Source organism: Lissotriton vulgaris, chromosome 7, assembly GCF_964263255.1.
Source record: "Lissotriton vulgaris chromosome 7, aLisVul1.2, whole genome shotgun sequence".
Classification (NCBI taxonomy): domain Eukaryota; kingdom Metazoa; phylum Chordata; class Amphibia; order Caudata; family Salamandridae; genus Lissotriton; species Lissotriton vulgaris.
In genome coordinates this window covers 198,538,603-198,547,595 of record NC_141695.1, presented here as the reverse complement: position 1 = coordinate 198,547,595, position 8,993 = coordinate 198,538,603, and the positions used below count along the sequence as shown (strand labels likewise).

Here is an 8,993-nt window from a genome sequence, read left to right as displayed (position 1 = left end):
ATAACTTCCCACTAGCCTTTTGTGACACCAGACATCCTGGGCCCAGGGCAAGGGAAGGAAGGAAATTCGAGAGCCGGATTTGTGCCTTGCTGCCTGAGGCCTGAGAAGGAAGACTGGATCTGCTTCCTTAATCCCAGGCCACCCAAAGTGACTCCAAGGGTCAGCTGACTGGCATCCTGTTCAGAGCTTCGGGGACATACAAAACTTCAGAGGCCTCCCGGTAACTGCTCAGCTGGCCTGGACTTACGACTGGACCTGTCTGAGTCCTTCTGGCCTCTGCTGAAGTGTCGTCCTGATCCCAGAGAGGTGCCTCCCAGGTCTTGAACCCTAGGTCTGGGATCAGTTGAGCTCCTCCTGGATGAAAAGGAGAAATCTTGAAGTTTTTGGCTCTTCTTGACTGCAAACAGATCCCCTTCGTAGAAAGACTTTGCTGCCTATAAGGACCACCAATGCAAAGCTCTGGTGAACCCGACTGTTCACTCTACAGCGACCGCCAGCAACAACCGACAACAGAAGATCTCCACTTTGCCTTACAGCATCGACAGCAAACGGTGACTACAAACACGGAGACCGAGCAACGACCATCCAGGATGCCCAACTGGATCTTCGCACTAGAGTGACAACCACCTGTGACATTCGGCCTGCTGTACGTGCTACAGCGACAACCATCCAAAACACTCTCCCCGCTTCTTGCGGCCTCCTCCACCATGAACTGGACTCTTTGCACTGGACTTTAAGAAGGTAACTTTTTCAATGGGACTAACCTGCTCCCTGTATCTGGTCCATGGTCCAAACCAATCGGCCTGAACAGTCTAGCGGTATAGCACAACCAGATAACAGCAAGTGACTCTTTGCAGTTTTAGGCACTATACTTATCTAAATATTTGAAATTGCATACTTCCAGTTACACTGTTTGGAATGTTGTTGTTTTGGTGTCAAATAATGTATTAGATTTCACTCTAGTTTTCTAAATTGGTGTGGGAATTTTCTCGTGTTGTATTTTCCTTGTATTACTGTTTGTGTGCTGCATAAATATTTTATACTTTGCCTCTAAGGTAATTCTAACTACTTTTGTGCCAAACTACCAGAGTGTTATGAACGGGTTAGTTTAGTGACTTTTTGTGGTTTAGCCTGGAAAGGATTGTGGCTGGTGCTTGAGAAAGGCTAACAACCTCCTCAACCAACAACCCACTTTCTCACACTGCTCTTTTGTTCATGTCAAGTTTATTGCTAGGTGCTTATAAAATGCTCGTGATGCAGAGGACAGTTGTTGTACCTTCAAAAGCATGTCTCTATATAATTGTTTTGATTTATAGATGGGCCTTTATAAAGCAAGACCCCAACATGACATGTTTCTCTTCATAGGTCTTTTTTTAATGTTCAACCCTTTTTTCTCAATAGTTTTTGTCCATCATTTTCTTTCTCTTGATTCTTTGTTATATTGCTTGAATGGTGGGTATTGGGGAGACATTGGGAAATGGTGTAAATGCTTCATAAATATCCTTTCCTCAATATCCAGCAGCACAATTAATAAAATATGGCTTTGGTTCAATTGCCCTTCCTATGCGTTAATGTAGCACCAAGCCATGAACCATAAACTCTCTCATCTTCCATTCCAGAATTAAAGAATTAAACAGTTCTAGAGGACTAAACAATATAGACTGCTTCACATAAAACATGCATTGATATAGTTTGTATAAAAAATAAACTGTTTTAAATTATCTACATCTCATTCATCAACAAGAAAAGCTAACCTATGTACCCCATTTTGCAAATTTACCAAGTGCCTTTTTTAGCACTTCTCAAAAGTGTGCAAGTAAAATTACAGTTCATATTTACTATCTGGGAAGAAGATTCTCAAAATGGGTCACCTATTCTCTCAGCAATTTTTGCCCATTTTCAGAATGTTTCCTAAACAGGAGATAAAGGCGGAATGAACTTTGTAGCTCCTGTTTACTGGAATGCACCACCTGACCCCGACCAGATCTGCTATAAATGCTGAGGGTCCATGCAAAAAATTCAGAGGAACCTCCAGTTGTGAGACATTGCAGTAAAATCCTTCCGGTGAGAGAGAAGTGCAGAAGCAGGCAAGAAGGGAAGAAAGGAGAAAAGAGGAAAAAAGAAAATAATGAAACTGTTCTTATTCTGTCTTATCTGCTCACTACTGTATCTCACCATCTTCTTTCATGGAATCCATAGCACGTCTGTGACTCAGGTAACCTTCTGCTGAGAATATGTACTAACTATTGAGACATTATTCTTATTTCTCAATAGTTTGCTTCCTCCTTTTCAACATTTTCACTTAAGGTAACTATCATCCGTAGATGTTGATGGCATCAAATTAGTGTACTGCATGTTCTCTGACCTTAGATATTTTTCTGCTCTTGTGTTAATGTGAGATTTATTTCTCAAAACGTGCAAGGTACTTATAAAATGGTTGTGACGCACAAGACCATCTTTGTACCTTTAAGAACATGTTACTATATAATTTCGTCGAGTTTTTCTCAATAGTTTTGTCCCTCATTTCTTTTCTCTTGATTTTTTGTTAGTAGTACTTCACTTCTTACTTCAGTGAATATTTTCAAATGTTTGTGTCTCTTTATCAGTCTCTGTTTTATTCATCTAATCTTTGTTTCCTCATCTACTACTGCATTACTATTTAAGCACTTCCTTTATCTATGCATCATCCTCTTAGTAAACTTTAATTTGTGATTAACAAAATTATATTTCCATCTTCAAAGTTTGGTGAAGGCCACCAACTTCACAACTTCAACAAGCTGTAATATTTGAAACCTCTGCAAAATTTTACATGAGCAAAATTTCGTACAATTTTCTACTATAAAAATCTTTGTTACACTGGAGTCATCTAGACAAATGTATCTATTTTTGTTTTTATTCCCTTGCACAGATTACTTTTTGTGGGATATTTTTCCTCTTATTTTTTAAAATTCATCATATTTAAAAATATGACGCAAAAGCCAGTCTGTAAATTTCGCACCTCCCTCATTTTCATAGGGCCATATGTATGAAAGTTAAATTTTGCGATTCTCAAATAGCGATTTTTAGGGAATCGCTATTTGAGAATCACAAATTGCTATGCATGTAGGATTTGCAAATAATTTTTTGTGAATCCTACATATTCCTTAATTGCGAATCGCAAATTGCAATTCACAATTAAGGAATCCCTCCCCATTCATTCCTATGGGCCTAGAGGCCCATAGGAATGAATGGGAAGATTTTCTCAATTTGCGATTCTCAATTAGAGAAGCGCAAATTGAAAATGCAATTTCAAGGGTGCCAGGGTGTTAAAAGGACACCCTGTTGCACCCCTGAAATGTGCATGAGTGCCCATGTGGCACACATACATGCCCTAAGGGTCCTCAATGGAGAGTCGCCCTAAGGGCATGTATGTGTGCCACATGGCACCTTGAAAAATGCAAAAAAGTGCATTTTTCAAAGAAATCGCAAATTTCTACCAACTTGAAGTTGGTGGCAATTTGCAATTCCTTATTGCCAAATTGCACTTTTTCTGGGCCTCATACATTGCATTTAAGGAATCACATTTTGCAATTCCTTAAATGCAATCACAAAATAGGGAATCGCAAATTTGTGATTTCTTATTTTGCGAGGCTGTTTTGCTTACATAGATACCACTTAGCAATTTTGCAATCGCAAATGCCGAAATTCGGAGAATTTCGGCATTTGTGATCGCAAAATTGCCTTTATATATATGGCGCTTAGGGGCAGATGTATTAAAATACCTGTTTGCAATTCTCAAATAGCGATTTTTTGAAAATCGCTATTTGAGAATTGCAAAATGGTATGTATCTAAAGAAACGCAATTTTTTTGTGATTCCTTAATATTCCTTATTTGCGAATAGCAAATTGCGAATTCGCATTTAAGGAATATTCTCCCCCTTCATTTCTATGGGCAGGAGGCCCATAGGAATGAATGGGAAGTTATTGTCAATTTGCGATTCGCATTTTGAGAATCGCAAATTGAGAATAATTTCAAGGGTGCAAGGGTGTCATAAGGACACCCTGATGCACCCCTGAAATGTACATGTGTGTGCATATGGTGCCCATGCATGCCCTAAGGGCATGTATGTGCACCATATGGCACCTTCACAAATGCCAAAAAGTGCATTTGTGTAAGAATTCGCAAATTACCACCAACTTGAAGTTGGTGGTAATTTGCGATTTCTTAAGGAAAAATCGCAAAATTGAAATGCTTGATGCATAGCATTTAAGGAATCGCAATTTTGCGATTCCTTAATTTTGCTATACATTTTTCTTCATACATTCCATTTAGCACATTTTTTGTCGCAAACGCTGCTTTTTTGCGAATCGCAGCGTTTGCGACTAAAAATTGCTTTGATACATCTTCCCCTTAGTCACTTGCTGTCCCACTTTACAACTTTCACACACCTTGGTGGTTCTTGCCTCAACTCTACAGAGAGCATATTAAAAACATATATCTTCTCACTCACTGCCGCACACTGGCCTGATGCGCCTTAATGGGGAGTCGCTCTCTTACTTATCACAATCCTCTTGTGCTCATTCGTACATGACTACCTCTGAACGCTTCATAAGTGTTACTTGTTCCTACATCACTGTGTCGCTACACTCAATCGCAGATGAGCGGGTTGGTGCTTTGATGCTCTCATTTCATTGGACACTCCCGCTTGAGTGTAAATTAGCTAAAACAGTGCCACCGGCATAAGGAGGAGCAGCACAGGGGCTTCATGCACTACAAGAAGCGACTACCTGGAAAATAAAGAACTTGGTGTACATTACTGGGGTTCATTTTGAAGTTAGAAAATGTTTTTCTTTAATGGGTCATTTTGCTATTTATGCCATTCTTTTTAGGGAAGCTTTGCACAATTATTCACACCTCATCAGTCTACAGACTGATATAAAATTAAAAATAAATTATTTAGTTCCAACTATTTCCTGGCTAGCAACCCAGCTTAAATAAAGGTAAAGGAGGTTAATGTTGGTAACTTGGTCATGGCCTGTACACAGGTAAATGAGACTTGTATCTCGGTATCATGTTTATTATGCCCCTTTTTGCCCCATGAAGGTACCCTGAGCCAGGTCTTTTGAGATTAAACGGTCTGGTACTGTTGAGTCTTACTTATGATAAAACGATTGGCTTAGAAGTGTGAAAAAAAATGTCGGCGCTTACTCACTTATGTTTAGTGGCACTCATTCTTGCAGAACTGCCCTCATTCACTATCAATCAATGTCTCCTATTCCTTAACCAATGAAAATGAGCCCTTACTGATCCCCCATATTCTCACTGTATAGACCTCAATGGAGTCTTGCTTGTTCTCTTCATGGACTCCACACACTTTATTGCAATGTCACATATTCCAACATCAGTGGCTTACTACACATCAATGCGCTATTCTTCATCTTCCGACTGGCCTCGAGTACTTCAACAACTAGCTTTCAGACATGACTAGTCAAGGTATAACACAGGTGGAAATAAAAATTATTAGAATAATAAACTCTATGAACAACAGAAGTAGTGATGTGCAAGTCTTGGTCTCTAGTCCAAGACTTCTTTAGTCTGCGGAATTGATGCTCTGAAGTTTGCTGACCAGTCCATTCTCTTTCCTCAACAGAGAGACAGGGAGAACCATTCAGTTGATCCTTCCAAGCACCTGATGGAAGCACCAACCCTAGTGGTGAGCTATTTCCTTTGGATAATGTGGTTGTCACAGGTTGGGGTAGCATATACTGATGCGGTTGAATAGTTGCCACAAACCTGCATATGAAGCCACTTGTACATAACTAGTTGGGAAAATGAATATTTGCAACCATCACCCATAGTTTGGATCTTCTTTGGAGTATGAGTGAATGAAGCCAGCTCGATGGGCCACTTTTGTCAGCCCACAGTGAGCTACACCACCCTGTGCGGCTGGGAGGATGCAGTCCTGGCATCCGCCCTGCAGCTATGACCTTATCGCTCTGTTTGCACTTGCAATGCTTCATAATCTTTCTCACTAGATCAATAGAGCAAGCAGTCAACGGTGGCTGCTCCCGGCAAACTGTTTACAAATCACTTCTCGTAGGCGCCAGGGGTGTGACAGTGAGTGCTGCCCGCTGACCGCCGGGGGACTCCAGGCTGCTTTTGCATTTGAGCAGATAGGCAGGTTTTATCAAATAAGCAAAAGCTCCCGTTATAAGAAGAGAAGGACATATGCAATTAGTCAATAAGTCACCTGACCCATCTCGGTTCCAGCAGACTGCACATGTAGTGAATTTAAAGGCCCATCAATATGCAGTGAAGGTCTCTGCCATGGATATGAAAACTCTATATGTGCAGCTAGCAATTTCTCCAGACCCCATGGCTTTCTCTAGCATGCACCTCTATAAAATCAGAAACCATTCATGTATAGTCAATAAACATAGAGCAAGTTGACTGTTGACCACATTTACATTTTCATCATGCTCCACCAACAGAATAAGATAGTTCGGAGCCATCGTTCTGAAATGGTATCTACCCCAAGGCTGCCAGGAGGGAGGGATGTATATTAAGAATGAGCCCACCCAATGGCTGGAATTACATTTTCCCAGTTGGAAACCCGACGGCTCAACACTGTGACATGGACACAGAGATCCCTTCGATGTGGGAGTATGGCCAGCTGCTCTACTGTACCTGCTCCACAGGTGAGTGTACCATGAAAAAGGCTGACACTTGGGCCCAGATTTAGAATTGCTTTCCGTCAGGTTAATATTTCTTTTTTAACACCCAACTGATGCAAAGTGTTATGGTGGTATTTACAATCCAATGCAAATCTTGATTTCCATTGGATTGTAACCCAGAGTAACACAAACCTGCACAAAGAGCTGCCTTGCATTAATATGCATCAAAGGAGCCTTGCATGGGAGGTGCATGGGCGTTCCCATACAACCATCCGTAGATTTTGATGCAAACCCCTTTCTACAATGAATTGTAGGCGGGGATTGTGCCAAAATCCCGTGCCTCCTTGAGGCAGGCATAACAAGGCGGAACGCATTAATTTCTCCTCCTCATTTTCCCACTTTGGATGCGTGCTGTAGGACCCCCTTCCAGTATAAACGTATGCTTCCATCAATGCAGACACCCTTTCAATGTGGCGCAACAGTATCAAAGGTGTGCCAGCACAGGAATCATGCAGAACAGCACCAAATCTTAGTAGATATTGCGCTATTCTGCCTGCTCCCTTTCACACAAGAAGTGCAGCAACTTTATTTGCTGTGCTGCGTTGAGCGACTTCTTCATAAGTCTAGGCCTAGGTAATAATGAGACTAAAATAGTCTCACAATTGGGATGCAAATGTGGCTATCTATGCTGCATGCTAAGCAATGGCTCTACAAAGAAACAGATGCCAGTCTAAGTCTTTTGAACCTCTTCCAAGAAAATGAAAGGAAATCTGTAGACACTCCAGTAAGTCTCTTAGGTTTGGGATGGGATTCTGGGACTACAAAAACCAAAGTGCTTGTCTAACCCCAACCCTACCTCCTAGCAACTACTACTGTCCACTAACCCCTAGTTCCATGCTGTAAGAGTTTCAGAGGAGTATTTCAAACAAGCCAAGAGCTATACTACTAATAATTTGCAAGTGCTGTTATCAATAATCTCTGGCCAGTGTACAGAAACATTGAGAAAATACTGTCCATGTTCTAGGAATTTGAGGAAGATTTATTACCAGTCATTCCTTGGTAATTCAACTGATGACCCAACCCGAGGCGACTCCTTTCAAGCGCCAAGGAGTGGTGGAGATGTATTTATATCAAGGCCAGGGCAACTTCACTGAAAGTTTGGGAAAAATTGTTTACTAAGAGTCTCTAAATCCTCCTGCTGAACATCTTAGAAGAGCAAATGTTGGCAATGCGGCGGGATTACCTAACATGCCTGATCATTCATCTCAGAGCAAGTTGTTTTGTGAGGGATGTCACCACTGATGCAATGAGTATGATGCACAGAGTTTAACCAATGGGCCGAATTCTCACCCTGCTCTTGTTTCTTTCTATCTATAGAAGTCGCTGCTGCGAACCAAGAGACAATCCCACCTCTCGCTCTGCTCCTTCTGCTGCAACTGCTGCAAACTCAAAGGATGTGGGTACTGCTGCAGCACGTGAAGACCTTGCTCCATAGATCCAACAGGGAGAGAGCCACAGGCCTCTTTTTCCACCCTGGATTGAAGATATCAGTGTTAAACATAACTGCCACAGTATATGATCTTTAGAGCAGATTTACTTATTCATTTTATAAAGTCATTCAAAACTGCATCCCAGAGGGCTGGACATTATTGTGTAAATATAACATAAGAGCATGGCAAGACATCTATAAAAATTAGAATCCACTGAGAGAGGTGCTATCTGACAAATCAAGAAGAGCATGACTGGGGGTGGGGGGTATGGGGTCAAAGAAATCGTACTTTCCTATCGAACCTCCTCCTGGAACCACGAGTGGTCTATACATACAATGATGGCATCAGACATGTGACCGAACCATAATTTTAACCAATGCTATAGAATCATTAATACTATTTATTATATCTTGAATGCATTTCTTTAAATAAACATGTACATATGTGGTGGCCTTTTGATACAGATGTGTACGCATATATGTCTGTGGAATTATTAATTGCACAATATAACATAAAATAACATACTACATCATGTCCATTTGCAAAGCACACATTCACCCCAGCAGGGGTGTATTGGTCCTGACTGAAATAACAGATGTGGAATGTAAACTGCAGGTCTACTGCCTGATGGAGTGCCTGGTTCAATACTATTCAACCAGTGTCAACGATTTAGGTACTACACCTGGGGTGCTCTTCAAGCAGGTCCGGAAAAACGTGTGTATGGGTTGAGTGGATTCCAACATGAAAAATTTGAAAGAATAACAAGTCAATTTGGCTATGAAAGATGGTAGCTGAAGCTCACTTAATTATGTTATGGGTTATAAGGAGGAGGACTCACACAAATGTCAT

The 8,993-nt window shown here is 41.1% G+C and overlaps 1 long non-coding RNA gene across 1 annotated transcript; it reads left to right on the top strand.

The window, feature by feature from the left end:
* Positions 1-2,010: 2,010 nt before the first annotated feature.
* LOC147701185 (uncharacterized) lies at positions 2,011-8,283 on the top strand. Its single transcript, XR_015297162.1, has 3 exons — positions 2,011-2,215; positions 5,631-5,693; positions 8,032-8,283. It is a non-coding gene; the product is annotated as an uncharacterized LOC147701185 (long non-coding RNA).
* Positions 8,284-8,993: the final 710 nt, after the last annotated feature.